The sequence below is a fragment of the Protopterus annectens genome, chromosome 2.part2, assembly GCF_019279795.1.
Source record: "Protopterus annectens isolate FY-2018-M chromosome 2.part2, PAN1.0, whole genome shotgun sequence".
NCBI classification, from domain to species: domain Eukaryota; kingdom Metazoa; phylum Chordata; order Ceratodontiformes; family Protopteridae; genus Protopterus; species Protopterus annectens.
The window spans coordinates 252,501,705-252,522,902 of record NC_056730.1 but is presented as its reverse complement, the minus strand read 5'-3'; positions in this window follow the sequence as shown (position 1 = coordinate 252,522,902).

Here is a 21,198-nt window from a genome sequence, read left to right as displayed (position 1 = left end):
AACAGCAACAATCATGCATCCTGATGGAGGTTGGATCCACACAGCAGCAAGACAACGACGTGCAGGTAAGATGCCATATTCATTTATTGTTATTACTTTTACATTTGTTGACCCAGATAGTCTAGCTGGATATAAGTCCATTTTCAGTAGAGGCCTGTGGAGAAAAGCTCCACACATAACGTAATAAAGGCAGACAGACAAGTTGTTAATACAGACAGCCAACATAATAGAATTGTACACCAGCCTGTTAATTAAATCAACATACATGTAAGGAAGTCAAACAGTTTAGAGTCATACACAATGTACCGTTGGTTTCAAAGCAATCCTACCTAAAGCATAATGGTTATGCAATAAGGCAAAAGCCATATACATAATAGTTAGGGCTCAGAAGGGTAGAGAAGTAGAAGGAGTATGACAGATACAATGATATGGAAGAGGCAGGAGTCAAGAAGGGAAGTGAGGAAAAGAAGGAAGACAGTCAAGAGGAGGTGGGAGGGATGGGAGAAGCAGGTCAGAGCATAGAAGGACATCAAGGTGAAAGAAACAGGGTAGAAGCTAGTTTCTATGCACAATGAGGGGTTAAAGGTGAAGAGAGGGTAGGGAGAGGGACGTTAGCCTGGACTCCAAGAAGAACAAAGCCAGTGGTTTTGGAAGTACAGTTTGAGTTGACGTTTGAAGAGAGGTAAGGGTGAGATTAGAGTTAACTCCTGGTATGTACACATGACTGTTCTGTACGCTGTTACTTCATGCACGCATAATGTGTGCATGTGGTATGTATCTGTCATCATGATATATATACAGACATGATGTGCAGCTGATGTGTATAAGGGAACTAGTGTACTACTATACTGTATCATGTGCAAAACGAATGGCACACATGTGCCCACTGACATTACTCTCTTCACAATTCCAGGTCCCTCCCATCTAGCAATGAGGCAGGCCATACATGCTGGTGAGTCTTTTTAACATTATCTGTAAAACAATTTATAAAACTAGGAAGAGTAGTGTAACTCTGTAGTAGACATGCTGGTGACTGTGTTCACAATAACTGTAATTGACAGGTAGTAAATTGAGTAGTGTAACACGGTACTGATGTGTGTGTTTACTGTGGGGTGTGCATGTGTGCAAGTGTGCCTGTGCCCAAGTGTGCATGTGTGTTAGTGTCCATGAGTGCATGTGTCCATTTCTGAATATGTGCATTAGTATTGAAGTGCATATCTGTCAAATATGTATTGAGACTGTAATCTGTGTTCCATGTTTTCCTCCCGTAGGTTCTGGTGCTGCTCTGGTGACCTGCAGCAGGGAACCTGAATCTTGTGCCCCAGGTACTGATGATGAGGAAATATCTGTAATGGTGCAGGAAGGTGTGTCTGGGTCCACCATTGGTCAGCCAATTGACAGTACACAGCTTTCAACCCCGTCAATGCGCACAGTCATCCTGCCGTTACATCCTTTGTCACCATTGTCCCTAGGTGATGGACAGTCAGCAGTGGGCATAGATCAGGGTAATGTGGTACCTGTGGTACATGCATCCCCACAAGGCAGCCGTGAGCAGGGGCCTCCAATGGTACCACGCAGACAGTCGCCCATGGGTTCTCGTGGGGGCATCCGTGGCCGTACTGCCTCTGGCTGACGTGCCCAAGGAGGTATGTCAACCTCCACTATGTTTAGAATTGTCATGCAGGCGCAGGCACGTATGGAAAGGTACACCAGACAGGGTCTGAGGGAGCTGAGAGCATGTCGCACAGCCATGACAGATGGCATGCGTGATGTTGCGAATGCTATCCGTAACTTCACAGATGTCGTTGACAGATGTTGTGGGGGCATAGAACAGCTGCTCCACAACCAGATGTCCATGGGCCAGGGCAATGGTGTGCGTTTGCGACGTCGACGTGGCCGTATGCCAGCAAGAGCACCAGCTGGCAGTGGCCGCGGACGACAACAGGCCCACTCGTGCGCCTCAAGTGCCAGCACAAGCCCCAGCAATGCTGGGTCTGTGCTGTCATCCAGACGCCCCAGGAGACCACGTGCACATGGCTCTGGACAGTCCCAACAGGGAACTGTGTCCAGTCAACACACCCCTGCTTCCGATGACAGTACCCAGTCTGGGTTAGTACCGGATACGCCCGTAGCACCCTGCCAGGCACAGGTACCGTGTCCGTGCCCACAGACACTGATCTGGATGACCTGACAGGTGCAGTCTGTGGCTGTCCACAAAACCCTGTACATGGCAGCCATTATGTGGCACTGTGTGCGTGCTTACACACATGCAGAAACCTAACACCTAGGGCAAACACATACACACACACACTGCACCAACAACGGTCCACCCTGTACTGCTGCCCCTCACAAACACACATACACACACATGTCAATCGGTGTTACCAGTGGCCGGCTTGGGCATACCTAACCCACACCCTGTGCATATGATGACACTGTGCCACCTCCTGCATACTACAACATCAGTGCAGGTAAAGGTAAACACGTTGCTGATGCACAGGGTGACTACATAGATGTGTATAAGTAGTAACATGTTGGTAACTGTTGACTGTTGCAGTATAATTGTGTGTATATCCCAGCAGTCCTGCTGCAGTAACTGTATGAATGTCCTCAATTGTTATCTGCACCCATACTACTTAACAAAGTGTACCAGCTGCACACCATCACATGCTAACATTGACTATGGCAATGCGCATCTTGTGCTGTTATGTAGATTCAGCTACATGTATCTGTTCTGTCACACATGCATTTATACACACCCTGCTACCCACACACATGCACACGCTCACCTGCCATTCCCATTATTTATCACCCTACATGAGTAGCTGTTGATACATGACAGGTACACATTTCAGAAGTGCACTATGTTGTTTACTACTGGCATCCCTTCTCTACCTGTACTCACAGGGTGCAGGCAACCTCATCAGTTGAAAGATGTAATGTGCATCAGGTACTGTAGTACCCTGATTGCCACATCAAACATGTTTCCCATATGGAAATGCACACACAGACACATCCCACATCCATACACTTGCCACATTCAGGCTTCAGAACACTATCTAGGTATATTCGGGTACATGTGCATGTTACAGTAGCATGTAACACTATACTGAGTACTGGCAGTTAGTTGTCTGCTGTCATGTTGTCTGTATAGAATAAAAGAATTGTTTGATTATCCTACTCCGTTTTGTGGACATTACTTGAAGAAGTGTTACCTTACATGTGTTATCAGTACCACCACCTTCTGTTTTGTAGTTTTGTTTGTATAGGGTGCTATCAACATCACTGCTTGTTAAGGGTAATGACCACCCTGCAGTGCATAGCCCCATGTGGCAAAAGCCACATCCCACCCCATCATTGTGCACACACACTAACCCCACCAACAGTAAAACACATACTTTCCATTTGCAAGATTCAAACCCATATCTAACTGCGCAATGACAGTAGAAACAGACACATTAGCAGAGTGTGCTATTTGCAGTAGTTGGAGAAATCTTTAATAATGCTGTACTTAGAGGGTGCTGACATCATCTGTGTGTTGGAGGAGGGATGTGCACCCTGTAGTGTGTTCTCCCAGTTGGCAAAAGGCAGTTAACCCTCCCAGCATAGTGCACACACATAAACCACACTCATTCTAACACACATACATTCCCTTTGCAGGATTCAAACCCCTACCTAACTACGTTATGACACTGAAGAAAGACGCATTAGCAGAGCGCGCTATGCAAATTACTGGAAGACTTTACTACAGGTGATATAGTTATACAGTCCTGACATCATCAGTGTTTCAAAAGGGGGATCTGCATCCTGTACGATACTGTCACAGTTGCTAATAGGAACATTTCCCACACACACATCAATGTGTTGGAGGTTTGCATATGTGGGGGATCCAGAACTCCAGTGTGATTAGTATATGGTTTGATTGCAACAATGAGGGATATACTCCCAGTGGTGAGCAGTTTGTACTCATGTTTGTAAAGATCAGCTCTAGTATATCTGCCCCTCTTGTGCGAAGGTTGGTTACCTGTTCCATAGCCAAAGAATGTCTGATCAATGGGAACCTTAGAGCTTGGGTATTGTGGCTTGTGTAATGTTCACAGTCTATGTTTGGGTAGCTGGCATCACCCAGTATGATGGTGTTTGCAGAGTAATCTAAACTCTCCTGTGTCAGCATGAAGGCTGTGTGGGAGTCCTGAGTTTGAGAGGGTGCTGTAAGAGCTCCTCTGTGTCTCTTTCCATGTGGTCCAGGGAGGTACATCTCAGGTTGTTTGCACCAGCATGGACAATGTCTGCCTCATAGCTGTACTTGCTGTGGAGTGACCTGTGTGCCTGTGTTATGTGGCACATTCTATCACCCAACAGGTAGCTGACTGTAACCCTCAACTTGCTCTGTCTGGAGGGCGGCACGTCTGTCAACAGCTCATGTCAAGCAAGTGCACACCCCTCATAAATGATGTGGAAACCTTCAAAGGCCCAAGGCCTGTTGACAATATGGACCAGACTGCAGATACCTGTATAGAGGCATTCTGTGGACACATTCAGGAATGCATGGATCATGAAGCCACATATGAAAGCATGACCCAATTCTCCAAAGGCAGATGTCCTGGGCGCCAGACACCAGCCATAAACACACTATACAATAGAAGGATGACGCCACTACATGATACAACAACCTCCCAAAATGTGAAGTATTGGAAGACAACTACAGGCACCCATATGATTGTCTAAGGCCATCTTTGAGAGAGGATTCCACAAGCCACTGAGGATAATCACAAGGCTGCCTGTAGTTATGTTAGTAACCTGGGTGGTACTACCCAGATATGCTCAGAGGTAATCCAATATGTCACACAAAATATAAAACACACAGACATTGCCATCATCCTAGTGGACAGGTTCAATGCTGCCTTCTCTCCCCACCACACCAAAAGGGCAAATATGTCTCGCAGCACAGTGCTTCCCCCCTGACATCACAGATGCTCAGGTAAGAGATGCCCTTCCCAAAGCAATAAACACTGCATCAATGGGACCAGACAGTGTCCCAGGCTGTGTCCTACATGAACCACAACAAGAGCTACACCCAGACATAACACCACTGTTCAATCCCAGCCTTAATACACGATATGTGGCCAGAGAGTGGCATACAGCAACAGTGGTCCCTCAACATTCAGGTGGTGCCGTCACGGATCCTGGACACTACTCGCCCCATATGTCTGACTAGCTTTGTCTGCAAAGCTATGGCAAGGATCATCATGAACCTCACATATCTAGATATTGTGGACCTACAGACATGTCACCATACACAGTTTGGCTTTGTCAATGGCAAATCCTGCCTATCAAACCTGTTTGATTTCTTTGAAACAGTCACCAAGGCCACTGTCAAGGGGTAGGAGGTCCACACAGCCTACCTGGACCTTGCATAAGCCTTGGATACAATACCTCACTTGTGCATTCTAGGGAAGCTCACCAGTGTACATATTAACCCCTATGTCACTATGGGTATTGCACAGTGGCTCAAGGGCAGAACACACATGGTAGAATTGCTGGAGCCATGTCAGCCTCCAACCTGGTACAAGTGGTGTCCCACAAGGCACAGCCCTAGGAGCTGTCATGTTCATTATATATTTGTCATAGGTACAGGCCAACATGGAAGTACTGTGGCTCAGCAAGTCGCAGGTGACTGCAGACCGAACACCATAATCAACTCACCAGCTAACACACGCATCCTCCAAAGGGACTCTTGCAAACACACGACTTGTGCCACAGCCATGGCCTCAACGTGAATGACAGAAAGAGTATAGTCATCCCTTTGTCAAACACTAAGTGACCACAACGTACCACATATGTGTTAATCCAGTAAGTGCAGACCAAGGAATTATGGACCTTGGGGTACGCAGGTTGATAGCATTCTACCACTTGACAACAACATGGACAAAGTGGTTAGGTAAGCATGTTATATGGGCCACATCATCATGGGATCCACATGTAGGCCAGGGAAGGACATTGTGCCCCTTTACTCATCCCTCATCATGCCCATAATTGACTATGATGAACCTGTCGGCATGCACCTTACCAGACATCTGCAGCAACTGGAGCTACCACATATGTACCTCGACAAGGGGATCAAAGTGCTCAAACAGATGCCACATACTGACTGGTTAAAGTAGCAGCAGCTCTACTCAGTGACATACTGCCTCTTCATAGGCAATCTGTGCCTGACATAGAAGGCCAGGTCATACCCTCACTTAATGGCCATGCTGCATCTCAGAATATCCAGATCCCACCAGGATACACGCTGGAAATACTTGAACCTCAGGAGTGATATACATAGGACATGCTGGAGGGGCACATTCACAACTCACAGGCTCCCTTCATTCCTGATTATTATCCCAATAGAGGTTAGGCAGACTGACTCAGTGACTATCTTCAAGAGTGATATTAATGACTGGATGTGACATTGTAGGGTTACCCTGGGTATCACTTATGTGTCACTGTGAGAAAGAGGCACAGTATACTAACCTTGGAAAAGGGCATAGCAAGACAGATTCACAATGCATGTTGAAAGGCACACACATTCTGGCTAGGTGGATACATGCCCTGGGCAGATATCCCTGTGCGAACCTATGGACCTATGTCTCTTTTTCACCATTGGCCCTATGTGCTGTCACTCACCAATGTAATCTCAATACTCCGGTAGCATGTGCAAAGGTCAGTTGTCAGTCACCTCTATGGTACAGTTGTGGAATATGTGTGTCATGTAGTAATGTCACAGCTGCCACATGTACACAGTCAACCCTATCCCCTACCCATTGATGTACATCACATGTATGAGATGGAAACACATGGCCAAACTGTAACAACAACATACAAGTCAGTTAGATGCATGGACACATATGACTCAGTCATTGTCCATGCCACCACAGCTGATGTGGGATATCGCTCACTGGGATACATGATAGGGAACATGGAAAGGATCACTGAGCAAGTGACACAGGCTGGTAGACCCCTGACCTTGGTTGGCATCAGACCCTCACCAGGGATTCCGACAAATTACTGAATGCTAATGAATAAGTGTAGCTACAACACCCTAGCTGAATGGTTCTTAGCATGCAGTCACTGCATTGCTATGGAATACTGTCTTACCTCTCCCACAACAGGTGAAAACATGCAGCTCCTGTACATCAACAACATGTAGACTTTATGCCCCAGACCAGGTGTGCATCCCTCACTACTAGGCTGATAGCATCTACATCTCACACTGTATATACACATCCCACATGCAGCACCTGCACAGAAGACCACGGTCATAATGTTACCCTGTGCAAATACCATGTATTCACATGTGGCAGGCATCACACATGGTAACTATTGAAAGTCACAGGTACATATGTGTATTTGGCACACACATACATCATGTGTGCATTGCCATAACTGGTGTAATCAATGTCATGCATTATTGTGAGGGACAACCCACACACATGGGCATTCTGTGTGTGCACAACACACGTGGCATGTCTGTAATCAAAAGCCATACATAATTGTGATATCGTTTAGAAAGGGGTAATTGCATCCTGTAGTGTGTTTTCCCAGTTGCCAAAAGGGATATATCAATCATACACACTTACCCCCCTTCACACACACGTGCCACCTGCTGGATTCAAACCCCTACCTAACTATGTTATGACACTAGAGACAGAAGCATTAGCACAGCGCGCTATTTGCATTACTGGGGGATTTCCTTTCCCCTGATATACTTATAGGGTGCTGACATCATCAGAGTTTAGAAAGTGGAATGATCATCCTGTGGTGTGTTTTCCCAGTTGCCAAAAGGGATGTTGCTTTCATACACACTTACACAAACACTTATCCCCTTCACACACACTTGTCACCTGCTGGATTCAAACCCCTACCTAGCTATGTTATGACACTAGAGACGGACGCATTAGCACAGCGCGCTATTTGCATTACTGGGGGATTTCCTTTCCCCTGATATACTTATAGGGTGCTGACATCATCAGAGTTTAGAAAGTGGAATGATCATCCTGTGATGTGTTTTCCCAGTTGCCAAAAGGGATGTTTTTTCATACACACTTACCCCCTTCACACACACTTACCACCTGTTGGATTCAAACCCCTAACTAGCTATGTTATGACACTAGAGACGGACGCATTAGCACAGCGCGCTATTTGCATTACTGGGGGATTTCCTTTCCTCTGATATACTTATAGGGTGCTGACATCATCAGAGTTTAGAAAGTGGAATGATCATCCTGTGGTGTGTTTTCCCAGTTGCCAAAAGGGATGCTTCTTTCATACACACTTACACACACACTTACCCCCTTCACACACACTTGCCACCTGCTGGATTCAAACCCCTACCTAGCTATGTTATGACACGACAGACGGACGCATTAGCGCAGCATGCTATTTGCATTACTGGGGGATTTCCTTTCCCCTGATATACTTATAGGGTGCTGACATCATCAGAGTTTAGAAAGTGGAATGATCATCCTGTGGTGTGTTTTCCCAGTTGCCAAAAGGGATGTTTCTTTCATAGACACTTACCCCCTTCACACACACTTGCCACCTGCTGGATTCAAACCCCTACCTAGCTATGTTATGACACTAGAGATGGATGCATTAGCACAGTGCGCTATTTGCATTACTGGGGGATTTCCTTTCCCCTGATATACTTATAGGGTGCTGACATCATCAGAGTTTAGAAAGTGGAATGATCTCCTGTGGTGTGTTTTCCCAGTTGCCAAAAGGGATGTTTGTTTCATACACACTTACACTTACCCCCCTTCACACACACTTGCCACCTGCTGGATTCAAACCCCTACCTAACTATGTTATGACACTACAGACGGATGCATTAGCACGGCGCGCTATTCAGATTACTGAGAGAACCCTTTTTTCCAATAAACTTATAGGGTGCTTACATGATCAGTGTCTAGAAAGAGGGATGAGCATCCTCTGGTGTGTTTTCACATTTGTTAGGAGTAAAATTTAGACCAAGTGTGTGAGCATGCCCAGTTCAGCCTTCCCATGGCATGTTGTGTGAAAGATGTCTCATTTATCTAAGTGTGTGAGCATGCCCAGTGTGGGCTTTACATATGTTGAACTCTGCAGCCCATCACATTTGTGGATGAATGTGACCTTCAACAAATACCTCCAGTTTATGGTTGTGTGTTCTGTGCCATGTTGTGTAGTTACTGTCCAAATGCTTTTTGTGTGAACAAAACAGGGAGTATACTGTGCCTGCAGGTTTTGCATGGGATACTTTGCACACAATTGTCAACATCCGTTCATACTGACCTAACACTGTAGCACTGTCTAGTGTAGTGTTTCAGTACTTTCACTGTGGTGGTCAGTATCCTGGGCTTTAGTCCTATCACTGCTTTACATTTCCATAGTGTGCACAACAGCCTGGTTAGGGTCCAGTTGTGCACATCTGCACAAAGGCAGTGCCTCTACAGACCCTGTTAATTGCTGCCCCATAAGCTTAACAAGTGTAGTCTGCAAATCTATGGAGAGGATCACAATTGAGCTCATAAACAAAGATATAGGGGACATGCAGACATTGTACCCATCCCATTTTGGCTTGGTCAGGGGCAGATCATGCCTTTTGTACTGGGTTGACATCTTCAAATTGGTCACTTAGGCCATTGTTGGGGAAAGGCAGTCCATACAGCCTACCTTGGCCTTGCAAACACTTTCAACACAATACCCCACTCAGGTATTGTGGAAAACCCTAACAACTGAAATGTAAACCCATATGTCACAAGATGGGTTGCAAACTGGCTTAAGGACGGGACCCACAGGGTTAGAGTTGCTGGCACTATGTTAGACTCCAGGCTGGTCACAGGTGGTGTCACACAGGGCTCAGTCCTTGGCCCCCATTGTTTGTCATGTACTTCCCAGAAGTACAGGCCAACATGGGAGGAATTTGGATGACAAAGTTAGCAGATGACTGCATACTGGGCACCATAGTGGACAGTGCATCACACACAGATATCCTTCAGAAGGGACTCACAGTAACTGATAGCTGGTGCCAGGGCCATGGCCTGAAGTCAAAGTGCACAACATGTGTAGACATACCCTTCAGGAAAAGCAAGGTGACCCCAAGCTACCATATAGGTGGCAATCCTCTAAGCACAGAGGAGGTTATCATGGACCTGGGGACCCAGGTTGACAGTCGCCGTTCTTCTGAGACTCACATTGCTAAAGTGGCTAGGAAGACCTTCTACATTGCCCACCTGATCAGGATGGGATTCACATCCAAATCTAGTGGGTCATTGTTCCCCTGTACTCTTCACTTATCAGACCGGTGATCGAGTCGAATGCCCTATTCTGGCTGTATCTCACCCAACATCTGCAGCAATTGGAGACACCCTGACTGTCCCCCACCTAAAGGATCAAGGAACCCCAACAGCTGTCATATGCTGCCAGATTGAAGACACTCACACTCTATTCACTCACATACCGTCTGCTTAGAGGTGACATGTGCCTGACATGCGAGGCCATGTCCAAACAGAGATTAATGGACATGCTCCACCTCAGACTCAGAAGATCCACCAGAACCACTAGTGCAGGTGACTTCCACCTTAGCAGAGATGTATGTTGGACATGTTGGAGGGATGGAGTTATCACTCGGAGACTCCCTATGCTGTGGAATACAATCCTGGTCCATTTGAGGCAGAGCACCTTGCTGGCTGTGTTCAAGAGGTATCTTGACCTAATGCTAGTCGGAGAGTGTGTTTGTCCATCAACACATTGTAAGCGTAGTTTGCCATGTCATATGTCTTGTTTAGTATACTGTGCCTCTGTCTACCTGTGACATAACATTGATACCCAGGGTAAACCTCCCATCTCCCATCCACTCATTAGGATTCCTGTTGAGGGACTCAACCAGTGTCTCTATGGACAACCTGTACTGGTAGTTTACTCATGTGTGAGGGTGGCTTCTGTGTTTTGGATAATGCAGTACAGCCTGTCCTATATATGTCAGTGCTGGGGTTCAGGTCCCTCATGTGCATAGCTCCCTGCCATTCAGATTGTACAAGGTGCAGCATGTGCATTGATTCCAGCTTGGACATGGCTTTCTACATCAGGCACAGCTTGCATCTGGGTGGACAGCATGGCAGTGTGTGGAGCTGCACTCTGTTTAATCAGACTACACATTACATGTGTTCCAGCTCTGTCATACTCCTGGTGAGGTACTGTTGTGGACTTTACAGGTGCTGGATGTGTGTGCATGAGGTACACCCCACAGGGGCTGTTGTGGTCATTTCTAATGCTGATGAAAGATAACTGCAGAAGCAGAATGACCTCCCCTTAGCTAGATGTCAGACAGCATGGACCATACAATCACAACTGAAAACAGGACCCTCTCCACAAAGGGAAAGTGTCCTGTCTGGTGGACCCCAGCCATAAACAAAATGTATGACAGATGAGGGTTACTAATGCAAGACAGAGCTACATCTCCAAAAGGGAAGACAGCTGTGATCAGCACTAGTAGAAAGCTACATTATCTCATAAAGACATGCAAGGTCAACTTGGGGACATAAATCACCAAAGACAATGAAGGTAACCACACTGCTTTCTTCAGTTATGTCAGACACCTGGTTGTGAACCCTCGGATATGCTCAGAGTTGGTACACAACAACATATATTCCAGTGACCTGACAGATATTGGCAACATTCCGGCGGACAGCTTCAGTGCGATTTACCCCCCCCTCACCCCCAAAACAAGATAGTTATCACTGCTGTATGTAATCTCACTGTCATCTTGGATGTCCATGTGAGAGCCACACTCAGCAAAGACAAGTACACAGCATCCATGGGACCTGCTGGTATCTCCAGTTGCATGCTATGTGAACTCCAGAAGGGGCTGGACCCATATATACAACTGCTATTTAACCTTAGTCTTGCTACAGGATATGTACCTGAACACTGCCATACGGCAACAGTGGTCCCACTCCACAAAGGAGATGCCTCCACAGACCATGGCAACTACCACCACACAAGCTTAACCAGCCTTGTCTGCAAAGATATGGGAGGAGTCATGGAGCTCTTACACAGACACATTACTGACCTACGGACCCTTGTTCCCACCTAGTTCAGCTTTGTACAGGGCAGATCCTGCCTTTTGCACCTTTGCACCCGAAAAGTACCTACCATGAAGATCAGGGTTCTTCAACACATGTCATATGCTTCCAGAATAGAGGAAGTCCAGCTTTGTTCAGTGTCATACCGCATACTTACAGGTGACCTATGCCTGACATACAAGACCATGTCCAATCAGGATTTGGTGGACATGCTCCACTGCAAGCAATCCAAATCCACCAGAGCCATGAGAGCTGAGTATTTGAACCTCAGCACATACATGTATAGGACATGCTGGAGGGACAGAGTCATAACTCAGAGGTATCTCACACTCTAGCAGAGTATCCCAGTTCATGTTTGACAGAGTCCCTCACTGACTCTCTTCAGGAGACATCTGGACAACTGCATATGAGACGGAGGCACAGACTAGACAGAGACACAGTCATGTTATTCATTTACGTAAGGGGGTCATAATGTGTCACTACTAGGTCAGAGGCACAATATTCAGAATCTATTCTGTACACTTATTACCACTATAAGGGGTGGCAATAGCCACATCACTATGGCTAGGCTTATACATGCACTAAGGCAGATAGCCTAGTAGTAGACTATGACACTATGAAACACCGGTGTATGTGTAGCTATTGTCAATCAAACAGTATGATGTGGCTTGGGGGGCTTGATATCTCCCTGTATTCCAACATTGTTTTGTCTATTCCTTCTAGCATGTCTAGGGATCAGTTGCTAGTGACCTCTCCTGCTCAGCTGGTGAACCTGGGAATATTGAGGCACTGTTACACTTGCCTCATGTACACTGACAACCCTCTCCTTCTGCCATAAAACACACATACATGTGAGAGATGCAACTATATAGCCAAAGTGGAGGCTGAGCTCTCTCAACATAGGACTAGCAAGACCAGAGAGAAGGTGAAGCTAACCACACACACACATCACAAATCCAGTCTCACATGGCACTGTCACAACTTAAGATCATACACATAGACACACAGAGACACTCGGAGGCTCTGATCAGAAGTCTACCAGAATGGCAGTGGCCACCACAGCAGACACTCACACAACTGCCTCCACAGGGCACAGCACATGCAACACATTGACCACAGAGTCGGTGTGCCAAACAGTCACAGCCCTTAAGGCCAAACACAATGCCAGACACACTTGTCATAGGTGACTCCATAGTCAGACACACTGATGTCCCACTCACCAGATCAGGTACAGAGGAGGTCACAGTAAGCTGCCTATCGGGCACTGGAATCCACCACATAATGCAAGCACTCAGGTCACTAAACTGCAAGTACAGGTCTGACCCAGTCATAATCCATGCTGGTGTGAACGACCTGAGATGTACCTCCCTGGACTACATGGAAAGAGACATAGAGGATCCCTCTGATTATGTAGGCCAGGCAGGTATGACCCTGACCTTCGGCAGTATCCTACCTTCACCAAGTATGATGCCACATAAACAGAGACAAGATGATCAGCTGTAATATTTTGCTTAGACTATGGTGTCATTCTAAGGGGGTCCAATGTCTGTCTGCCTGGGATGACATGCTAGACAGGCCACGGTGATTTGCAAGGGACGGCTTGCACCTGTCACCCCTGGGCTTCCGGATTTCAGATGATGCTCTTGCCACCCTTTTTTATGCAAGATTCAGATTCTACACCTACCACCCTAGAACACAGTAAAGGAAAGACACTAAGGGTAATGCTGCTCAATGCCCAAGGTCTCAACCTCAAGCTGCACACACTCTATGCCCTTCTCAGTATGTAGCACATTGATGTCTGTGCTGTGCCTGAAACCTGGTTCACAGCTTCTGACAGCACCCCGGCACTATCGGGTGTTACCTCATATCATGCATTCTGGCACCAGCATCCCGACAACACCAAGAAGGATGGTGGGTGTCCATATTCATCAAGGACACCCTCACCTCATGGTTGGTGGCAACACACGATGCATCGGAGACCATCCAGGTGCCAGTGACCATAGGCAAGACTGCTCTGCAGTTTGTAGCATGTTACATGCCCCCCGCTCAAACTCAGGTACCTCACACAGCTATCCTGCAAACACTGAAGGGGATAAATGTATCTCCAAACACCATCCTACTGGGTAATTCCAACTATCCACATATAGACTGGGATCACTAATCATGCCACAACACTCTAACACAAAGGTTCCAAGAGTTCATACACTGAAATGCCATGGAACAACTGGTCCCAATCCCCTCAAGTGGAGGCAACATACTAGAACACATCATCATGAACATGGGGTCACACTGTTCAACACCAGACGTATACCCATCATTGGTGCGATCAGATCATGGACTACTCTCAGTGGGAGTCCACATCCCACCCACACCCCAGATGGGAAAAGAAACAGTGAAGACCTTCTCAAATGCCGACTTCACATTTCTGAGGACTGGTGTGGTCTCTTTCAAGGCCCCCAGGCCAGCGGACACCATTACCCAAGCCACTGTATCACTTAGAAATGCCTTCTACCAGCACTTCCAGGACTGCATGGATCAGGCAATCCCAAAAAAAAAGACTCTTTGTACCACAGGCAAGCATCCAGTCTGGTGGACCCTAGCCATAAACAAGCTGTACAACACAAGGAAGGAGCTTCTACGAGATAGACCGTAATCCGTAGGAGGGAAGACACCCCTGCTCATTGTGAGTAAAACACTGGGTTCCCCCATACAATCATCCGAGGCATGTTTTGAGAGTAAACCCACTCAGGACTCCAGGGACAATCATGAGGCCTTTTTTACCTATGTTTGAAACCTGGGAGGAACTCCCAGATATGCTCAGACTTAGTTCGCAATGATGTTGATATCACTGCACCTACAGACATTGGCAACATACTGGCTGACAGGTTCAGTGCAGATTTCCCCCCCCCAACTGGAGGGTATGTACACCAGAGGATTGTAGCCCCCAAACATCTCCACTGCTGGGGTGGGAACTGCTCTATCCAAGGCAGAAAACACTTTATCCATGGGACCAGATGGTGTCCCCAGTTGTGTGCTCCATGAACTCAATGAGTAATTACACCCGCAGTTAGGGCAGCTGTTTAATCTTAGCCTCATCTCAGGATATGTTCCCAAGGAGTGGCATACAGCAATGGTGGACCCACTTCACAAAGGAGGTGCCTCCACCAACCCCAGAAACTACCATCCCATCAGCTTGACAAGCCTGTTCTGCTAAGCTATGGAGAGGATCATAATGGGAATTCTAAATGAAGACATAGGGGACTTGCAGACATTGGATCCAATCCAGTTTGGCTTTGTCAAGGGCAGATCATGCCTTTTAAACTTGGTTGACTTTTTCAAAACAGTCACCCAGGCCATTGACGTGGGCAAGGCAGTCCACACAGTCTACCTTGACCTGGCAAAGGCTTTCGACACAATACCCCACTCAGGTATCATTGAAAACATCACCAGCTTAATTGTGAACCCATACATCACAGCATGGGTTGCAAACTGGCTAAGTGACGGAACACACAGGGTCAAAGTTGCTGGTGCCAGTTCACACTCCAGAGCTGTCACAAGTGGTGTCCCACAGGGCTCAGTCCTGGGCCCACATTTGTTCAGTATCTACTTTTCAGAAGTACAAGCAAACACAGGAGGATTATGGCTGACAAAGTTTGAAGATGACTGCAAACTGGGAAGCATAGTTGGAAACCCATCTGACACAGACATCCTTCAGAAGGGTCTCATAGACACAGATAACTGGTGCCACAGCCATGGCCTTACATTAAACACTAAACAATGCATAGCCATACCCTTCAGGAAGAACAAGGTTACCACTACTTCCCATCTAGGTGGCAATCCTCTAAGCACAACGGAGGTTATCAGGGACCTGGGCACCCAGGTTGACAGTGACCTTTGTTTGACACTCACATTGCCAGGGTAGTTTGGAAGGCCTTCTACATTGGCCACCTCATCATGCAGTGATTCACATCTAGATCAAGGGAGGTCATTGTTCCCCTGTACTCATCACTCATCAGACCAATGATTGCATACAATGCCCCATTCAGATTGGATGGGCCCACAAATTCCTCGACAGGAGGTGAAAGGGTCTCAAACATATTTCTTATGCTGCCCGACTGAAGGAATTCCAGCTGTATTCAGTCGCCACCGTCTGCTCAGAGGTGACCTGTGCCTGACATACAAGGCTATGTCCAACCCAGAATTAATGAACATGCTTCACCTCAAGACCTCTACATCCATCAGAACTACAAGGGCAGGAGACCTAAACCTCAACACAGATATTAATAGGATGTGCTGGAGGGACAGATTCATCACCCAGAGAGTCCATATGCTGTGGAACAACATCCTGGTACATGTGAGGCTGAGCACCTCACTGGCTTTGTTCAAGTGAGATCTTGACCAATGGATGGGAGATTGCAGGTATACCCCAGGGATAACCTCAGTATCACTGCTTGACAGAGGCACAGCAAAATAATGGGCATATTATCCATCAACTTGCAGGGGTGGCAGAAGCCACAAAACTCTGGGCTAGGCTTATTAATGCCCTAGGGAAGATAGCCTAGTATGAACCTATGAACCTATGGACATAGGCCTGGGGCAGTACCTGCTATTAGGACAGTGGTCTGCAGCAAGCTATATAGTAGTAGTCGGTTTTAGCCATTGGTTTTTGACCATGGCTATTCCATGTTGATTCTTGTTGTGGTACAAACATGGGTGTGTGGTTATCCATGCTATTTATTGCTAGTCACCCTCATTTTGTATCTTGTTCCATGTTTTTGCACATGTACATCACTGTATGACGTGCAGCTGTTTCCGCAGGGTCATATGCGTGGATATGGATGTTAGTTGGGGTCCTCAGGTGTGCATATTGTACATGATATTACATAACTTAACACATGGCATTCATGCCTCAGGTGGTGCTGCAGGGCCACCTCTGTCGGATACACATACTACACTCCCTGTACGTTTGGAAGCAGGTTGTGTCATGTTAGGCATCCCTGTTACTGTATGAGTGAGTCAGAGCGGGTATCAGTCCCAGTGTTCCTACTGACCAAGCATATGTGCTATGCGTTGCCTCTTTGCCAAGGCCAGGGCATACTGGGCACGCCTCCTTCTGCCTACTGGGACTAGGTCAGGTTGTTCCTCCTCCGAGTCACCCCCTGCCTGTGGTGGCCTTGGCAATGGGATGTTTGGCCCAGCCCTGTGCTGGTCCTGCTGCAGCTGTTTCCACAGGATCATATTATGTAGCATAGCACATATCATGATCATTTGGGTACATGTAGTTGGTGTGTACTGCAAAGCTCCACCAGACGTGTCCAGACACCGGAACCATGACTTGAGCAGCCCAAACACACGCTCTATGATATTACGTGTTTGTGCGTGTGCCTCATTATGGCGTTCCTGTTCAGGTGTGTGTGCATTTCTGATGGGTGTCATCAGCCACGGCTCAAGTGCATAACCTGCATCCCCCACTAGGTGTCCGTGTGGGAAGTCCCCATTGGCAAATGATTGGTACAGCTGCGTCAGATGCCAGATGTGGGAATCGTGGTAGCTCCCAGGGCAGCCATCCCACACATTCATTATTATGCCCTGGGCATCACACACGACCTGGCAGTTGATGGAGGGGTATCCCTTGCGGTTAATGTAGGCTCTACCCCGCTCACCGGCTGGTGCTTTGATGCGTATGTGCGTGCAGTCTATTGCACCCAGCACCTCTGGGTATCCCGCTATTTGCTGGAAGAGACGCATATTGCTGGCTACAACCTCACGGTCATTAGGGACATATATATGATCACTGACATGTGGTGACATGGCATCCAGGAACTGGTGCAGTACTCTGGAGGCTGATGCCTGTGATTTCCCCATCATATCACCAGTTGGTCTCTGGAAGGTACCTGTTGCTAGTATTCTTAGGCCAACACATACCTTGGTTTCTACTGGGATGGGTTCCCCTCTGTTGGTTCTGTGTGTGAGATGTGGCCTGCACAGCTCAACAATCTGCTGCAGAAGGTCTCTGTCCACTCTGTAGCGCTCTACTATCTCCAGCTCATGTAACCCATGGTAGGTGACCCTGGGCCTGTATACTCTTCTCCTTCTCCTCACTCTAGGTTGTCTGTCAGCGTCTGCATTGTCACCACCCTCAGCAATTCGCCTATGCCTGATTATAATAGCCATGGCAGCCCCTAGCATTTCTGCTCTGAGTTCAGCTTTTTTTCAGTTTTCAATTCTGATAGCTTAGTTTCTGGCAGTATCTCTTGTGAGAAACAGCCTGCACTGCTCTTTGTTGTGTTTTAAGTGCTGGGTTGGGCTTCTAGTCTGCCTGTGTAATTGCCTGCTTCTAATTGTTTCCACCAATTAACTCTAGTAGTAGCTTCTGTCAGTTTCCATGTATTTTAGTTGTTTCCTGTTTCCTCTCTGTTTCCTGAGGGGGAGCAATGTGCACACCAGCTTAAACACGCTCACAGTTACTTAAACGCGCGCACACATCCCTACACAGTGTTACACGCACACATCCTTACACGGTGTGATTTATGTTAAAACGCCAAGACACTGCCTTCAACACGTGCACACCGCGCAAACCGTTGTAAACAGTTTGCAACACGCTCCCACATGTTAAACCTGCCTTACACACGCGCACACGCGCGCATGCACGTATATCAAGAAAGTTTGAGTGTAGGGATAGCGTATACCCTCAATTTCTTGACTTTCCTAGTGTTCTGTTGAGACACACCTCCCTCCCTGATGTCTGTCTGTCATCTGTTACCTTACATTGCCCTCCAATCTGGTACATTTCTTTCTATCCTTCCCCCCCGTGATGTCACCTACCTCTTACTCTGTTCCTCCCCCTTCTCTAAGTCTTACACTACTCAGAAAGTGCTCATTACCTATGTGGCAGTGTGATTCAGTATTGTAACCCTCATTTACATAGGATTGCCTTGTAATGACTAGTTACATGTCTTACACGGAGCTTCCCCCCCTTGACAACCACTACACGGAGGCCATATTGTTTTTGGTCTGCAAGTCCCTCCATTGACATTCAATGTACTACATAAATCCCACAATTGTGGGCTTATAAGCTTCGGTTTTTAGTTTTAGGTAGCGCACCCCGTTTGCGCGGGTGTGCGCTGCAGTTAAACCCAGAAATCCCGTGAAAAAAAAAAAGTTATATAACTTATTTTTGCAACACTTTTTCATGCCAATGGCCACATATTTGGCCATTGGCATGCTTAATGAAACATATGCACCCTTTATTTGGAGCTGACATAGCTCCGTTTTTAATTTTGCAGAAATGTACTCAGTTGTCAGCTGAGTACATTTCTGCAGCTAACACGTCCGTTACACAGACTGGTTTTGGCTTCGTGGATCGCTCAAATACTTCATTTGCATATCTTGGAGCTGCAAATGAGGTATTGAGCATTTCCACACCCAGTCCGTGTAAGAGACGTGTTAGCTGTCTCTTACACGGAGATTTGGGCTGTTCCTGAATCAGGAGGCTTACACGGAGGCTTACACTACTCTTAAACTCCGTGTAAGCCTTCCTGAATCTGGCCCACTGTCTCACAATGAAAACAGACTTAGCATGAGCAGTAAACTTCTTTGCCATTGAAACAGCATTAAAACCTACATTCAAATAAAATTCACCTGGCCAGTGGAGAATTAAGTTTATCTTTGGGCTATTTTCAAACCATAGGTTCCTTGCACAAAATTTTAGAGCCATGCATACATCCAGGCTAATCTCTTTCCCAGACCAAACAAATGTCTCCTTTCACTCTCTCTTTCCATCTGTCTTACTGTCCCTCATTCACACTAATTCCCTCCTCTTCTCTCCTCCTTCCCAGTGTTTCTCCCTCTTTAACTATCTTTTTCCTATATAACTGCATCTGCATCTAACAATATACATATTACATCTTGTAATTTTTTCTTTTTATAAAAAATGTCTAGTCATCCCCTTATCGCAATGTACCTATTACTTGTATTTCGTGTAATATTGTTTTCTGTTTATAAAATTTGTACATATTAGCCTTTTAATGGGAGCTTTTCTCCCTAGGCCTCCACTAAAAATGGGTTCTTTCTGACCCATTCAGACCTTCCTGGTAAAGAAATGTAAGATAAAATAAAATAAATAAATACACGTATGTGTTTGTTCTTTGATTCACCTTCCTGATTGTATTAAATTATTTTCCTTGTATAATACAGCAGCACTTGTGTGTTTCAAATTTGTAGTTTTGAATATTTTTCTAGTAAGTAATGAAACAAAATGTAGGACCCAATAATGACAAAACTGCTCATTTCAGAACATTTTTACCATAAATGGCCACTCAAACTTCTGTCATTACAATCCACTAGTGACAGTCAATAAGCAGAATCTCTGCAGAAGTAAAATTTACTTGAATAATTTCAAATTAAAGAGATTTGTAACTAATGAAGAGGCTGGTGCCGGCAAACAGCTTTACATTCCAGTGCTTCATATACAAATTCATTGCCTGCAGTCCTGGAAGAATAAATTGCCTATGTTAAATTAAAGAAAAATTGGTTGTTGATTGTCTTTTGGCCTTTTCCCGGTAAGGGGTCACCACAGCAGAACTATGGTTCACTAATGATTGGCAGTAGATTTTTATGAAACACCGAGGTGCCAGCTCGACACCCAACCTTCAACGAAGGCACGCCCATTTACACACGCATGTCTTTCGAACACTACCCAACTGCAGGGAGGACATGCAGACTCCACACAGAAGGCACTCCCAAGCCTAGCTGAGAATTGAACGTGAAAATTAAAGAAAAATTGGTAAACTAGTAATATTGCAATATGGAATGACTGAGAAACTGACAACAAGCTCATAGTTACTAGATATATTATGTAAAGGATGACACACTGAGGAATGCAGAACTCATATCAACACTTAAAATGCACCAAATAATCGGCAACTAGGGAATAACACAGTATACCTCCATACCTCTTAGCACAAGAAATCTGAACAAATCCTAAAATAATAGGGGGCAAATGCCCCAAAATAGGGACAGATTATAAATATTGCTCTTATAGACCTAGAATGTTGCTAGAATAATAGCATTTGTCCTAGCAAGCATTTTC